This window comes from Pan troglodytes, chromosome 16, assembly GCF_028858775.2.
Source record: "Pan troglodytes isolate AG18354 chromosome 16, NHGRI_mPanTro3-v2.0_pri, whole genome shotgun sequence".
NCBI classification, from domain to species: domain Eukaryota; kingdom Metazoa; phylum Chordata; class Mammalia; order Primates; family Hominidae; genus Pan; species Pan troglodytes.
The window spans coordinates 81974837-81990485 of record NC_072414.2 but is presented as its reverse complement, the minus strand read 5'-3'; the positions used below and the strand labels follow the sequence as shown (position 1 = coordinate 81990485).

The 15649-nt window shown below is 49.6% G+C and overlaps 1 protein-coding gene across 3 annotated transcripts in view; it reads right to left on the bottom strand.

Annotated features, from left to right (window-relative positions):
* The window catches only part of SEMA4B (semaphorin 4B), a 44862-nt gene extending 33593 nt beyond the window's left edge, over positions 1-11269 (bottom strand). For all 3 annotated transcript variants that reach the window (XM_016927412.3, XM_063795360.1, XM_054667920.2), the window contains exon 1: positions 11108-11269. The gene's annotated coding sequence lies outside the window, so the exon portion shown is untranslated. The remainder of the gene's footprint in view (positions 1-11107) is intronic.
* Between the last annotated feature and the right edge of the window lie 4380 nt (positions 11270-15649).

The following is a 15649-nucleotide window of genomic DNA, read 5'->3' as shown; positions in this document are numbered from 1 at the left end:
TTTGGGAGGCCGAGGCGGGCAGATCACGAGGTCAGGAGATCGAGACCATCCTGGCTAACACGGTGAAACCCCGTCTCTACTAAAAATACAAAAAAAAAAAAAAATTAGCCAGGCATGGTGGCGGGCGCCTGTAGTCCCAGCTACTTGGGAGGCTGAGGCAGGAGAATGTCGTGAACCCAGGAGGCAGAGCTCGCAGTGAGCCGAGATCGCGCCACTGCACTCCAGCCTGGGTGACAGAGCGAGACTCCGTCTCAAAAAAAAAAAAAAAAAAAAAAGAGAAGTACAAAACAGGCTGGGCCCAGCAGCTCACGCCTGGAATCCTAGCATTTTGGGATGCCGAGGCGGGCAGACTGCCTGAGCTCAGGGGTTCGGGACCAACCTGGGCAACACAGCAAAACTCCGTCTCTACAAAAATTACAAAAATTAGCCAGGTATGGTGGCGCATGCCTGTAGTCCCAGCTACTTCGGGGGGTGAGGCAGGAGGACTGCTTGAACCTGGGAGGTCAAGGGTGCAGTGAGCTGAGATCACGCCACTGCTCTCCAGCCTGGGTGACAAAGTGAGACCCTGTCTCAAAAAAAGAAAAAACAACAAGTACAAAACATCATCAATGTTTGCAGCATTCGAAGGTGTGTTGTAACCCAGATCTAACAATGAAAACACAATCAGACCCATCCAGCATGAGTAGTATTCTACAAGACAACTAGCCTGGACTCTTCAGAAAGGGCAATCTAGTGAGAGGCAAAACAGACAGGGGTGGGGCTGTTTTAGGTTAAGGGACTAAAAAGACATAATAAATGCAGCGAGGCGAGGTGGCTGACACCTGTAATCCCGGCACTTCGGGAGGCCAAGGCAGGTGGATCACTTGAGCCCAGAAGTTCAAGACCATCCTGGGCAACAGGGTGAAACTGGTCTCTACAAAAAATACAAAATTACTCAGGCATGGTGGTGCGCACCTGTAGTCCCAGCTACTTGAAAGGCTGAGGTGGGAGGATCACCTAAGCCCAGGAGGTCAAAGCTGCAGGGAGCCATGCTGTTGCACTCCAGCCTAAGAGACAGAATGAGACCCTGTCTAAAAAAAACAAACAAAATCAATAGCAACGTGTGAACCTTGATTGAAGATTGAATGTTGGAAAAAAAAAAAAAAGCCATGGAGCAATTGGGGAAATTTTAATATGGACTGTGTATTAGATGATATTATGGCATTCTTCATTTTTTTAGCTATGATAATGGCATTTCTCAGATGTGATTAAGTCCTGGTCTTTCAGAGACACCTGCTGAAGCTTTACAGTTGAAATGTCACGATGTCTACAACTTACTTTCAAATGATTCAGCAAAAACAAATGTGTATATATATGTATGTGCATGTACTAGAGAGAAAGAACATGAATGTGACTGGCAAAAACTGGTCAATATAGGTGAAGAGTTATTGGGTGTTTTTGTACTAATCTTTCCATTTAAAATTTTGAGTGATTAAACAAAAATGGGTGACAGCCAGGCACGGTGGCTCACACCTATAATCCCAGCACTTTGGGAGCCTGAAAATAAGTAAGTAAATAAATAAATGGGTGAGACAGAGTCACAAACGGAGCCCAATGGCACGCCACTAGAGACCTCCATCAAGGTTAGAACAGATCAATATGTTTTTTTTTTTTTTTTTTTTTGAGATGGTGTTTCACTCTTGTTGCCCAGGCTGGAGTGCAATGGCATGATATCAGCTCACTGCAACCTCTGCCTCGTGGGTTCAAGCGATTCTCCTGCCTCAGCCTCCCGAGTAGCTGGGATTACAAACATGCGCCACCACGCCCGGCTAATTTTGTATTTTCAGTAGAGACGAGGTTTCACCATGTTGGTCACGGCTGGTCTTGAACTTTTGACCTCAGGTGAGCCACCTGCCTTGGCCTCCCAAAGTACTGGGATTACAGGTGTGAGCCACCACGCCTGGCCTGATCAATATCTTTTATAGGCTGAACAACTAGCTATGTGTCCTCCTAACTGCACTGTTCAGCCCACATTTCTCCATATTATCCATAAGACTATTATGGGCTGAAAGCAGTGGCTCATTGCCTGTAATCCCAGCACTTTAGGAGGCTGAGGTGGGTGCATCACCTGAGGTCAGGAGTTCGAAACCAGCCTGGCCAACATGATGAAACGCTGTCTCTACTAAAAATACGAAAATTAGCCGGGCGTGGTGGTGCACACCTATAATCCCAGCTACTCAGGAGGCTGTGGCAGGAGAATCGCTTGAACCCGGGAGACAGAGGTTGTAGTGAGCCAAGATGGCGCCACTGTGCTCCAGCCTGGGCACAAGAGTGAAACTCCGTCCCCCCGACCAACCCAAAAAAAAAAAAAGAATATTATGAAAAAGATTGCAAGAAATCTTGTCAAAGTCAAGGTACTAGCTACAACATTTCCTTCTTCTACCTTCTGCCTACTGCACTCACCTAGAACAGTACCTGATGTTGGCCACATGCTCAATCACTATTTGTTGAGTGCCTGAATCTCCACATCAAGCAGATCCTAAAATGGCAGTGGGGCTGCTTTGCCCTGGTGTCTTGGCAACACATGAGTTGTGCGACTGCTGTGCTCACCTCAGAGCAGAGGAGACAGGGGCTGATGCGGCCTCACTAAGCGGATAATTATATCCTGCTCAAATGCTTCCAATATGTCTTATGTCAACTGGGCAGCAAGTCCTTTGAGGACAGTGACAGGACTTCCGTCTTCCAAACCCCCACTGCCTTGCATGGCACTCTAGTAGGAACTCCACAGTGCTGACAAAATGAGGGTCCCAGCTGTCAGCCTGGAGAAGAGCCCTCGAATCCACGCCCCCAGCACAGCAGCCTTGGTCTTTGCGGGCTCCCCTTTCTTCCTTTAGTGTGCTGATGTGTTCTCCCCAGACTAGAAACCACAGGAGGACACTGACAGAGAAAAATCTCCTGTGAGCAGACTTCCTGCGAGCGGGAGCGGTTCCCAAGCCAACGATGTGTCTCCTGTTCCCCTTTGCCACTCTTGGATGTTGGCGAGTCTTTCTCAGCCAGAATGCCAGTGTTTATAAAGAGCTCAGGAGGCAGCTTGGAAAGGGAGTACCAAAATAAGAGACGAAGAGAAAAGCACTGCTTCCTCCGTGCCTTGGCCAGCAAAATGAAGTCATCATCAAAGCTGGCCCCTTCTCCATCCACACTCACACGCTCTGGCGCCTCCTCCCCATGGACCTTCCTCATTTTTCTCTCTCTCATACACACACACATACATACACAAGGACAGAAGCACAAGAATGTGTATAGGAATCCATTATAAAGAGGCCGAAACGAGGCCAGGCGCAGTGGCTCATGCCTGTAACCCCAGCACTTTGGGAGGCCAAGGCGGGAGGATCACAAGGTCAGGAGTTTGAGACCAGCCTGGCCAACATGGCAAAACCCCATCTCTACTAAAAGTACAAAAATTAGCCAGGCGTGGTGGCGTGAGGCTGTCATCCCTGCTACTCAGGAGGCTGAGGCAGGAGAATTGCTTGAACCCAGGAGGCGGAGGCTGCAGTGAGCCAAGATCGTGCCACTGCACTCCAGCCTGGGTGACAAGAGCAAGACTCCGTCTCAAAAAAAAAAAAAAAAAAAAAAAAGCTACAAGGGAAAGAAAATAAAGGGAAGCATGGCTAAAAGTATAAAGCAGATGAACACACATCCCTGCTGCTTCTCTACTCTGCCCAGTACAAAGGGAACAGACGCAGGGCAAGTGCCGGCAGTGTCCAGGCTACATCTGGCCTCCCAAGTGATCAATACCCATTAATCATCCATGGGTACAGCCTCTGCCCAGCTGCATGCAGGCCATGTCCTTGGGCATGGATGGCCCCTGCCAGGCGGCTCCTGGCCAGGTCTGCCTGCTCTAATTCCCACCCAGGGGAACCTGGCTCTGGAGCTCCCACAGTTCTACTCTGGGAGTTGTTGCTTTGTTTGCTGGCTGTAGGGGAGGGGCCTCCTGCCAAGCCCAGTGGAGCTTGAACCCAAAGGTCCCACCCGCCCCCTCCTGGGGTAGCACTCAAGCTCCTCCCCATTCTCGGGTGCTGACTGGCAGGCTGCCCAGCAAGGCCTCGCAGACATACACTGGCTGCAGCCCAGCTCTCCAGGCCTTGGCCCCCGACAACCATCCCCTTGTAGCCCTGAGCTCTCCTCTTATGCCAACCTGCAGCTGCAGCTCTCCACCCTGCCCTGGCTGGGCATGCTGCTGGTGTCTTCTCCCCAGGGGCTGGGCAGCAGCTCAGCTGCAGCATCAATACATGTTGAAGAGGAAGCGACACCAGCTGGCACACCCTGTGTATTCTTTCAAATCAGCCAATGGCTGCCAAGTCCTCAGGGCTGGGAGCTTCCTTGGGGCAGCGCCTTCTGCAGCAGAGGGCATCCACCCCGGGTCAGCACTTACACTGCCTTCAAAACTCACTGGCAGCTTTTACCCAGGGTCTGGCAACAAATGTAAATAAATGGCTTCATCTCCGTTCCCCAAACCATTTTCCCCACTACCGGCCTCTTGTTTTTCTTGCTCCTGGAAGTGGTAGAATCCAGTGGTTGAGCACATAGGTTCTTCTCTCAGAAGAATTCACTACCTTCCGTATTTTGTGGACTTTTAGCAAGCCACACAATCACTCTGAACCTCAGCTTCTTCATCTAGGACGGAGTGCTATGAACAGCACTTCATGGGTGGCTGGAGAGAGTACATATAAAGCCACGGGCAACACTGGCATGTAGTGAATGCTCAATGAGCAAGGCCATGCCTGCTATGTTATTGGTTCACCTCCCCATGAAAGTTGCCCCATGGCATCAACAACTCTGAAGTATCTTAGATGCCCATCTCTGAGGACCCCCTTCTGGGTACTCCCTCAAGTTCAGCCACCTCCTGCAAAGCTGGTGCTGAGGCTGCAACTCTCATGGGGAGAAAGAACCGGCCCGCCCAGCCCAAGTCCCAGGTGCGTCCGCTGTGGTGAGGAGCCTGACACCCAGCACCACCCCCACTGGGGCCTGTTGGGGCCTGAGCTGGCCACTCCCTGGGAGGGGATCCCTCCGCCCCACAGGGCTGTGGGGCAATCAGCAGGGCTCAACCTGTCCCTGCCCTGACAGGGTAGAACATGAAGTTGCCACTGTCACTCCTCTGCTCCCCCAATATGAGTTCAGGAGGCGCTGTCTGCCTCTGCCTTTGCACCCACTCGCCTGTCCAGGGGAGACCAGATGGACAACATAGGAAGACCCGGTCTCTACAAAAAATAAATTAAAAATTAGCCAGGTGTGGTGGTGTGCTCCTGTGGTCCCAGCTACTTGGAAGGTTGAGGTGCAAGGATCACTTGAACCTGAGAGGTAGAGGCTGCAATGAGTCACGATGGCACCTCCAGCTTGGGTGACAGAGCAAGACACTGACACACACACATACACACACATGCACACAGAGCAAGACACTGACACAGACACAGAGCAAGACACACACAGACACACACCCTGGTTCCAAAGATCCCATGAAGTGAGGAATCTACCTCCCCATTTGCTATCGAGTTATTCCCTCTAAAATCCCAGTCTGAGCCCCAGACCCCTGTGAGGGGAAAGAGGAACAGGCCAGGGCCCTCCCTCCACCTCAGGAAACCAACCTTCCTTCCCAAAGGCCCAAGGCTCTCCCCTCTGCCTCTTCCTTCCCAGGGAGGAGGAGCTCTCTGACCCTGGAGTTTCCCCATCACCTCAGGTCACCTGGTGGCTGCCACTCTTACTCCCAGACAGAGCCTTGCTCTTGGTTCTGATGCTGATCCCAGAGAGTGGTCAGGAACAGGTATGCCTAGGTGGGTAGCGGGGATGCACAGACGGGTTGCCACGGATCTCCTAAGGCTCTGTAGGCTGTACTCTCACCCTGCTTTGCCAGGGTGGAGGTTCTGAGGAATGCACCACCTGTGGCAGTGTGCCCACTTGCCACCCTAAAGCAGTGGTATTAGGAGACAACACTCACAGAAAGCTGATGTGAGGGTGGCACCAAAGATCCATGCCTGGATAGGAATCTCACACAGCAGCCACCCTGCAGCACCATTTATGCACTGTGAATGAGGGTCCGGCATGTGGGCACCACACCAGGGACTCTGGAGCCCACAAGGTTCTGAGTGAGCCCCAGCTTGGCCCTAGCAGGAGAGTGGGCTCTAAGAGGACGCACCCACGGGGCCACATGTGCTTATCTCTAGCCGTCTCATCTTTTGGTTTCCACAAACCCCTTGAAAGACAGCTGACCCTGCTTGCTCCTCCCAGCCACCTCTTCTATGAATGCTGCCTGAGTTCTTTCACTATAGCCTGTGAGCAGTGCAGCAGAGCAGGGACCCCCTTCACCACACGGGTGGGCTTCAGGGAGCTGTGAACGCCAAGAATGAGATGCCATTTCAGGAGAGAGAGAATCAGAGCTTTCATTTAATTTCAAAAGCTCCTTGCTACCAGCCCCCACTCCCCGCCGAAAAAAGTAAAGAACCATTTCTCTAAGGTGCGTTAGTCTGCAGACACAAGGAACTTTCAAAATTAGCCTTTATCAGAAAAAAGAAATTATACCTCAGTTTGGAATAGTTATATAACCTTGACATGAAATATTTGGCAAATTCTTTCCACCTACATCAAAGTTGACATTTATATAGCTAATTAATATTTATTGAGCACCTACTATAAGTGAGGATTGTGCCAAATTTTTACATTCAATCATTTACTTAATTCTCACTACAGGGTGAGATATGAGTTATTATTGTATTCCCATTTCAGAAGTGAGAAATTGGGGCATAGAGAGGTTCCAGGACTTACTAAGGTCACACAAGTGACAAGTCAGGACTAGGACCACAACTCAGATCTGCTGACTCCAGAACCCATATGGATATTCAACCTATAGTCAGAAATCAACCACGTTTTGTCTCAAGTTGTAGCCATCCACCTCTTCTGATAATATAAGCCAATGTTTATCCTTCCTTCTTTCCTTCCCTCCCTCCTTCCTACCTTTTCTTCCTTCCTTCACTTCTCTCCTCTCCCTTCCTTCCTGCCCTCGCTCACTTCCTCCTTTTCCTTCCTCCCCCCCACTTCCTTCTTTCATTCATGCAACACATATTTCTTGTGCACTTGCTGCCTTCTAAGTATTGCTCAAGTTTAAGGAAACTGACGGGGTTGCTGCCTTCACAGAGCTTAGCTTATCAGGATCCTTTAAACTGTTCTTTCAGAGAATATTCATCCTGGCTGGGCGCAGTGGCTCATGCCTGTAATCCCAGCACTTTGGGAGGCTGAGGCGGGCAGATCACGAGGTCAGGAGATCGTAGACCATCCTGGCTAACATGGTGAAACCCTGTCTCTACTAAAAATACAAAAAAATTAGCCGGGCATAGTGGTGGGTGCCTGTAGTCCCAGCTACTCGGGAGGCTGAGGCAGAAGAATGGCATGAATCCGGGGGGGCGGAGCTTGCAGTGAGCTGAGATAGCGCCACTGCACCCAGAGTGAGCAAGACTCTGTCTCAAAAAACAAACAAAAAAAGACAATACGTATCCTGATCTACATTTATTTTTATTTATTTATTTATTTTGAGACGGAGTCTTGTTCTGTCGTCCAGGCTGGAGTGCAGTGGTGCGATCTCGGCTCACTGCAGCCTCCGCCTCCCAGGTTCCAGCAACTCTCCTGCTTCAGCCTCCCGGGTAGCTGGGATTACAGGCATGCGCCACCATGCCTGGCTAATTTTTGTATTTTTAGTAGAGACAGGGTTTCACCATGTTGGCCAGCCTGGTCTTGAACCCCTGACCTCAGGTGATCCGCCCACCTTGGCCTCCCAAAATGCTAGGATTACAGGCATGAGCCACCTCGCCTGGCTACTTTTATTTTATTTTATTTTTGAGACAGTGTCTCACTGTGCCACCCAAGCTGGAATGCAGTGGCAGGATGATTGATGGCTCACTGAAGCCTCAACCTCCCTTGGCTCAGGTGATCCTTCTACCTCAGCGCCCTGGATAGCTGACACTACAGGCGTGGGCCACCATGCTCGGCTAATTTTTGTATTTTTTGTAGAGACTGAGTTTCACCATGTTGCCCAGGCTGGTCTCGAACTCCTGGACTCAAGCGATCCACCCACCTTGGCCTCCCAAAGTGCTGGGATTACAGGCATGAGCCACCATGCCTGACCCACATTTCTTTTCTTTCTTTCTTTCTTTTTTTTTTTTTTTTTTGAGATGGAGTCTCATTCTGTCACCCAGGCTGGAGTGCAATGGCATGATCTCAGCTCACTGCAACCTCCGCCTCCTGGGTTCAAGCGATTCTCTTGCCTCAGCCTCCTGAGTAGCTGGGATTACAGGCATGCACCACCATGCCCGGCTAATTTTTGTATTTTTAGTAGAGACAAGATTTCACCATGTTGGTCAGGCTGGTCTCGATCTCCTGACCTCGTGATCTGCCTGCCTCGGCCTCCCAAAATGCTGGGATTACAGGCGTGGGTCACTGCATCCGGCCCCCACCTTTCTTTAGACACTTTCACTCCCTTATTCTTTGTTTCCAACAAAGGTAGTGGCCAGGGCCAACTTGGCAGAGTTCTAGAAGTGCTCCCAGGCTAGAATCCTGCTGTTTTCAACTAATTTCCAGAGTTGCTCCTGCGAGTTCCCTCTGCACTCTGCTCAGATTCTTATTAGGACCTCATTATGCTGCAGTGAAATACTCACTTACACATCACATCCCTCTCTTCCCTTCTCTTCTACAAGCTCCTTGAATGCAGGGACAAGGCCTGCCTAACTCAGCTTTTTCATCTCCAGCCCCAGGACAGAACATGGAAATAGCAGGTACCCAGCAAATGTTTTCTGCTCTAGCTGTCTCAAATCATTGCCAAAGGATTCATTCAAGTTTTCCTTCCTGGATCTTTTCCCCCACTTTTCTGTTATCCCTTTCAAAGGAAACAGCACCACACGGATAGAGGCAGGACTAGAGTCCCATTTCCCTGCTTTAGGGAAGCTAAACAGTTTTCTTGCTTAGCTCCAGGCTCACCAGCTTTGCTGGCTTCAGAAGAGATGGTATTTTGGAGAGTGGCTGAATGCTTGGCTCCCAGGGACTTATTTTGGACCATCCTGTCCAATGTAGTCAGATACTACATTAAAGCAAGAGCCTCAAGGCACAAGACCCATGCAGCAGGGAGACTCAGCTCTCCCCAAGGCACAAGTCTCCGTTTCCCATCTTTAGTTCAACTGTTGCCAATGTCCCCAATCTTTATTTATTTTATTTTATTTTTTATTTTTTTTATTTTTTGAGACGGAGTCTTGCTCTGTCGCCCAGGCTGGAGTGCAGTGGCGCAATCTCGGCTCACTGCAAGCTCCGCCTCGCGGGTTCACACCATTCTTCTGTCTCAGCCTCGCGAGTAGCTGGGACTACAGGTGCCCGCCACCACGTCTGGCTAATTTTTTGTATTTTTAGTAGAGACGGGGTTTCACTGTGTTAGCCACGATGGTCTTGATCTCCTGATCTCTCTGCCCATGTCGGCCTCCCAAAGTGCTGGGATTACAGGCGTGAGCCACAGTGCCTGGCCTTTATTTTTATTATTTTATTTTTTGTTTGCTTTTTGAGATGGAGTTTCACTCTTGTTGTCCAGGCTGGGATGCAATCACAATCTTGGCTGGCTCGGGGAACCTCCGCCTCCCAGATTCAAGCGATTCTCCTGCCTCAGCCTCCCAAGTCGCTGCGATTACAGGCATGCGCCACCATACCCAGCTAATTTTGTGTTTTTACTAGAGACGAGGTTTCACCACGTTGACCAGGCTGGTTTCAAACTCCTGAGCTCAGGTGATCCGCCTGCCTCGACCTCCCAAAGTGCTGGGATTACAGGCGTGAGCCACCATGCCTGGCCAATGTCCCCATATTTAGATTACCTGTCACCAACAGTTTGAGCCCCAGGTGCAAGGAGACATATCCTAGATTTTCCTGAGCTTCAGAAGGTATAATCTCCAAAAGGCCGGGCATGGTGGCTCAAGCCTATAAACCAGGCACTTTGGGAGGCCAAAGTGGGCGGATCACTTGAGCTCAGGAGTTGGAGACCAGCCTAGCCAACATGGTGAAACCCTGTCTCTACTAAAAATACAAAAATTAGCTTGGCATGGTGGTGCACGCCTGTAGTCCCAGCTACTCAGGAGGCTGAGGCAGAAGAGTCACTTGAGCCAGGGAGGTGGAGGTTGCAGTGAGCCAAGATTGCGCTACTGTACTGTAGCCTGGAGGATAGAGCAAGACTCTGTCTCAAAAAAAAAAAAAAAAAAAAAAAAAAAAAGTCACCAAAAGAAACGGCCATGGCCTGAGTTCAAATCCTGACCTTCGCACTAACTCACTGTCATCTTGGGAAGCGATTTAGTCTCTCTGGCTTCAGTTTTCCTTATGAAAATGAGGGGGGATGGGCCAAGGTGATTTCTACATCTTTTCCAGTTCTAAGGCATTATGGGGAAAAAACTTTTTAAAACTTTGTATGCTTCCCGCACAAAATTTTAAGGCATTTCAACCTTTAGAAGAATCCTGTGTTTAACTCAAATAACATACTCATATTACAGGTGAGGAAATGTGGGCAGAGATTTGATGACCTTCCCGAGATGACCTAGGGCTCCTTCGCCTTTCTGCTAGACCAGAATAACTCCCGAGTAGCCGCAACTGCAGCTTCATGCCCAGAACCTCAACTTCCTTCTCCTTCTAGCCTTCTCCTTCTAGCACCTTAGTGCTCAGTGAGAAGAAAGAAGCCATGACAAAGGGCCTAACTCGGAGGTCATATCCGCGACCATTCCGCAGGGGCCCAGGCCTTTTCCGAATTCCAAATGACTTCCCCCCAGGGCCAGGTCCCGGGTTTAGGAGTAGGGGTGGTGCACTGGCGCGATGTGAACGCTGCTCAAAGGCCCCCGGTGGCCATGGGAACGCGGGCCCAGCCTCCTGCGCTGCCATGGCAACAGGCTCCCCGGGCGGCGGGCCCCAGTGCCCATCAAAGCGTGCAGGTGGCGCCCTCTGGGGAGAGGGGCCGGGCGGGAGGTGCGGGTGCAAGGGTGGGGGCAGCGGCTGCGCGGCGGTTTTCGCCTGGTCCGCCACCTCCCGGGCAGCGGCTCCCACCTCGCCAGGCACCCCCCGCGCCTACCTGGAGTGAGTCACGGTCAGCGCACGGTCATCGCCCCCCGCGGGGCCGCTCTTCCTAGAGTGTCCACTGACTCGTCCCCCTTGCCAGGCCGGCCCGGCGCAGCCCCTGGGGACCCGGAGTCTCGGGCGCACAGCCTCAGTCCGGCGCGGCGTCCCCGGAAATGCTGGGCCCCCGCCAAGCCCCGCCCAGCCCCGCCCCGCTCTGCCCGTGTTTACGGGAATTGTCCAGAGGGCGCCTCCGGGATTTGCCTGATGCGGGCCGTGCCCCCCGCCCCACCACCGCCACCGGCCCCCGGCCATTTGCACCAACGCTGGACTCGATGCCACGACCACCCTGGCCTGTCGGGTCCGCCTCCCCACGACCGCTGGTCGGCCCAAGTTAGCCGTGGAGCCCAAGGGACTGTGCGGTCCTGCACCTTGGGAGACTCGGCCTCGCTGGACCTGGGCCACAGGGGGCGGCCTCACTAGCTGGAGTCTGGGCTGGCCCGGGTTGAAATCCTAGATCCACTCTTACCTAACTGGCTGTGTTACGTAGGACGAGTTCCTTAACCTCTCTGAGCCTGGAGTTTTTCATCTGTAAAGTGGGCATCAGAACACTAGAGATCTCACAAGGCTGTGATGGGAAATGCAATGGTGGAGGCACACACCTGGCACATGGTCAGCTCTCAAGAATGGTAATATTGTTTACAGAAGGAGGCAAGTGAGAGAGAGGAGGGCAGATCCACACTCTGTGAAACCACCCACGTCTCCACCCGAGATAAATGCTGCTCACTGCTCCCTTAACATGCAGTGGGCGGGCGTGCTCAGAGAGTAAAACGAAACGGAGATCTGCAGGAGGGGTGAAAGATAGGGTTATAAATATCCCGCATTTATCAAGTGACCTTGGCTCCTCCCTCTCCAACTCTTACGTCCCGGTGCTATCTTCCAGGAAAGCAACAGCAGCTTTCAGGGCGGTTACTGAAACAACCAGTTCTGGACTTGTAAGTGGCTGAGCTGGCCTGAACTGACGGGTCAAGGGACTGCAGAAACCAGAGGCCAAGTGGCAGCCCGTTCCAGGGCCAGGCAGGCCTGGCCTAAGTGTACATTGTCCTTCTGCAGCCTCTCCTCTCCGGGAATTGCTGCCTAGCTCCTCCAGAAAAAGAAAAAAGTGGTTACTTTTGTTACCTCTCTATAAAAGTAAACACATATTTAGTACAAGAAAGTTAGACAACAGAAAAACACAATTAAAAATAATATCACTCATAATTTCATTTTACCTACACATTGGCATCAACCTTGTTAATTTTTTTTTTTCCGAGACGGAGTCTTGCTCTGTCACCCAGGCTGGAGTGCAGTGGCTCGATCTCCGCTCACTGCAACCTCTGCCTCCCGGGTTCAAGCAATTCTCCTGCCTCAGCCTCCCAAGTAGCTGGGATTACAGGCGTCCGCCACTGCACCTGACTAATTTTTGTATTTTTAGTAGAGACAGGGTTTCACAATATTGGACAGGCTGGTCTCGAACTCCTGACCTCGTGACCCGCCCGCCTTGGCCCCCCAAAGTGCTGGGATTACAGGCGTGAGCCACCACACCCGGCCGTCAGTGTTAATATTTTTTAAAACTTTTTAAAAATTGAGATTAATTTGCATGTAGTAAACTGCACAAGTCTTAGGTATACTGGTGTTAATATTTTGGTGAATATCTTCCTGTGTGTTTCCTATGCATAATTACACACATCTTTTAGAAAAAAGATTATTCAATACATACTGTTTTCTAACTTTTACTTAGGACAGCATTCTATTATGTTTTTCTTTTCTTGTTTTTGAGATGGAGTCTCTCTCTTGTTGCACGGGCTGGAGTGCAGCGGTGCGATTTCGGCTCACTGTAACCTCCACCTCCCAGATTCAAGCGATTCTCCTGCCTCAGTCTCCCAAGTAGGTGGGATTACAGGCACCCACCACCACACCCAGATAATTTTTGTATTTTTAATAGAGATGGGGTTTCACCACGTTGGCCAGGCTGGTCTCGAACTTCTGACCTCAAGTGATCTGCCTGCCTTGGCCTCCCAAAGTGCTGGGATTACAGGTGTGAGCCACAGCACCCGGCCTATATCGCATTTTTCTATAACATTAAAAATTCTTGCCGGGTGCAGTGGCTCACGCCTGTAATCCCAACTCTTTGGGAGGCTGAGGTGGGCGGATCACAAGGTCAGGAGTTCAAGATCAACCTGGACCAACCCCGTCTCTACTGAAAATACATGAGGTATTTAGTAGAGATGGGGTGAAGCCCCGTCTCTACTTAAAATACAAAAATTAGCAGGGCGTGGTGGTGCGCGCCTGTAATCCCAGCTACTCAGGAGGCTGAAGCAGGAGAATCGCTTGAACCCGGGAAGCAGAGGTTGCAGTGAGCTGAGATCACACCACTGCACTCCAGCCTGGGCAACAGAGTGAGAGTCCGTCTCAAAATAAATAAATAAATAAATAATAAATAAAAGAATTCTTGCATACTTTCATTTTAATGTATTCTATCACACAAATGTATCGTACATTTTTAACCAAGTGGACATTGAAGTTGTTTCTAATTGTTTATTATCTTCAGTAATGTTGAGATGAGCATCCTTGTCAATAAACCTTTATGCACTTCTGAATTGTTTCCTTTTGCCTCTTATATTCTTTCTTCCTCCTTATAGCCATCCAATTAGTAGCAATATGTACTGCGTTTATAACTAAGGCCATGAACTTGTGCAAACGGCTTTTAAAATCCTCTCAATCCTCTTATTAGCTCTGCCTTTCAAACAGTGCTGGGGTGGGGACACTCCTTGCTAAGGATATGGAAAGCACAGCTAAATTAGAGGTCTTGCCTTAGGTCACCCAGCCCCTGCAAGCTGTGCCTTGCAAGAGGTGATGTTAAAAATCAGCACTTCTTTCTCCATAACACCCTCTAGAAAAAATATTAACATAATTAAAACAGATTTAATAAAAATTAAAATCAGCACTTCCAATTTTCCAGCACACAGAGCACCTTGGGAGCACCACTGCTCAGAGAAGCACCTGGAAACTAGGACTCCCCCGTGGGGCCTCAGAGCTCCTCAGGGATTCAGCTAGTGGTCCCCAGACCAGAATACTTTCCACTGCCCACTCTGGCACCTTCTCCCTCCTCCCTTTTCCTGCTCCTTCTCCTCCTCCAACCTCCTCCAGTCTTCTATTGAAAAAAGGGAAAAATCTTTAAATAAAGATTTTTGAATCTTTATTTGAAATAAAGCCCTGTCTTTAATGTTATTGATCCCCCCTTCTCTCATCTCCTCCCCCGGCCCCCAACACACATACCCTTTCCTCTCTGCAGGACCTCAGGTGCAGAGAAGTTTGAGTTAATACCTTTTCGGTTCACGGCACATTATTATCATTTGTCTGCACAGGGACCCTTGATTAATGTAGCTGTTTATTTCATTCCTCCTCCCGCTCCCTCTCCTGATAGAAAACCATTAAGGTGTTTAATATACATGTCTTCGTTCTTACACTTTCTTTAAAATGTGTAATTTTAGAATTAGATACATGTTTTTGTTAACTTTTTTTTTTTTTTGAGACGGAGTCTTGCTCTGTCGCCAGGCTGGAGTGCAGGGGCACCATCTCGGCTCACTGCAACCTCCGCCTCCTGGGTTCAAGCGATTCTCCTGCCTCAGCCTCCCAAGTAGCTGGGACTACAGGGACCCGCCACCATGTCTGGCTAATTTTTTTTTGTATTTTTAGTAGAGACGGCGTTTCACCATGTTGGCCAGGATGGTCTCGATCTCCTCACCTCGTGATCTGCCCGCCTCGGCTTCCCAAAGTGATGGGATTACAGGTGTGAGCCACCGGGCCCGGCCTGTTAACTTTTTAATTTTGAAATAATTATGGATTCACAGGAAGTTGCAAAATAGTACATAGTGTCCCACGAACACTTCACCAGCTTTCCCCAATGATGAACTTATATAATTGTAGTAGAATAGCAAAATCAAGAAATTGACATTGGTCAATGCTGTAAATAGACTGTAGACCTTATCGTTCAGTTTTTGCATGCACTTATTTGTGCCTGCACATATATATGTGTGTTTAGTTTTATGTAACTTGAACCCATGAATGCATTTGTGTACCGACCACCACCATCAAGAACTGTTCCATCCCTGTGGGGTACTCCTTCATGGTACCTCTTTATAGTCACACTCCTGTCACTGTCCTCTCACAACCATTAATCTCTTCTCCATCTGTATAGTTTTGTTATTTCAAGAATGTTATGTAAATATAGTGCATAACCTTTTGAGATTGGCTTTTTTCTTTTTATTTTTTTATTTATTTTTTAAGACAATGTCTCTCTCTGTCATCCAGCCTGGAGTGCAGAGATTGGCTTTTTTTGATAACCATAATGCCTCTGAGATATATCCAACCAAGTCACTGTGTGTATCAATAGTTCTTTCCTTTTTATTACTGAGTAGTATCCCATGGAATGCATGTACTAGAGTTTAACTTTTTATTTTTTTGTACAGATGGGGGTCTCCCTATGTTGCCTAGGCTGGTCTTCAACTCCTGGGCT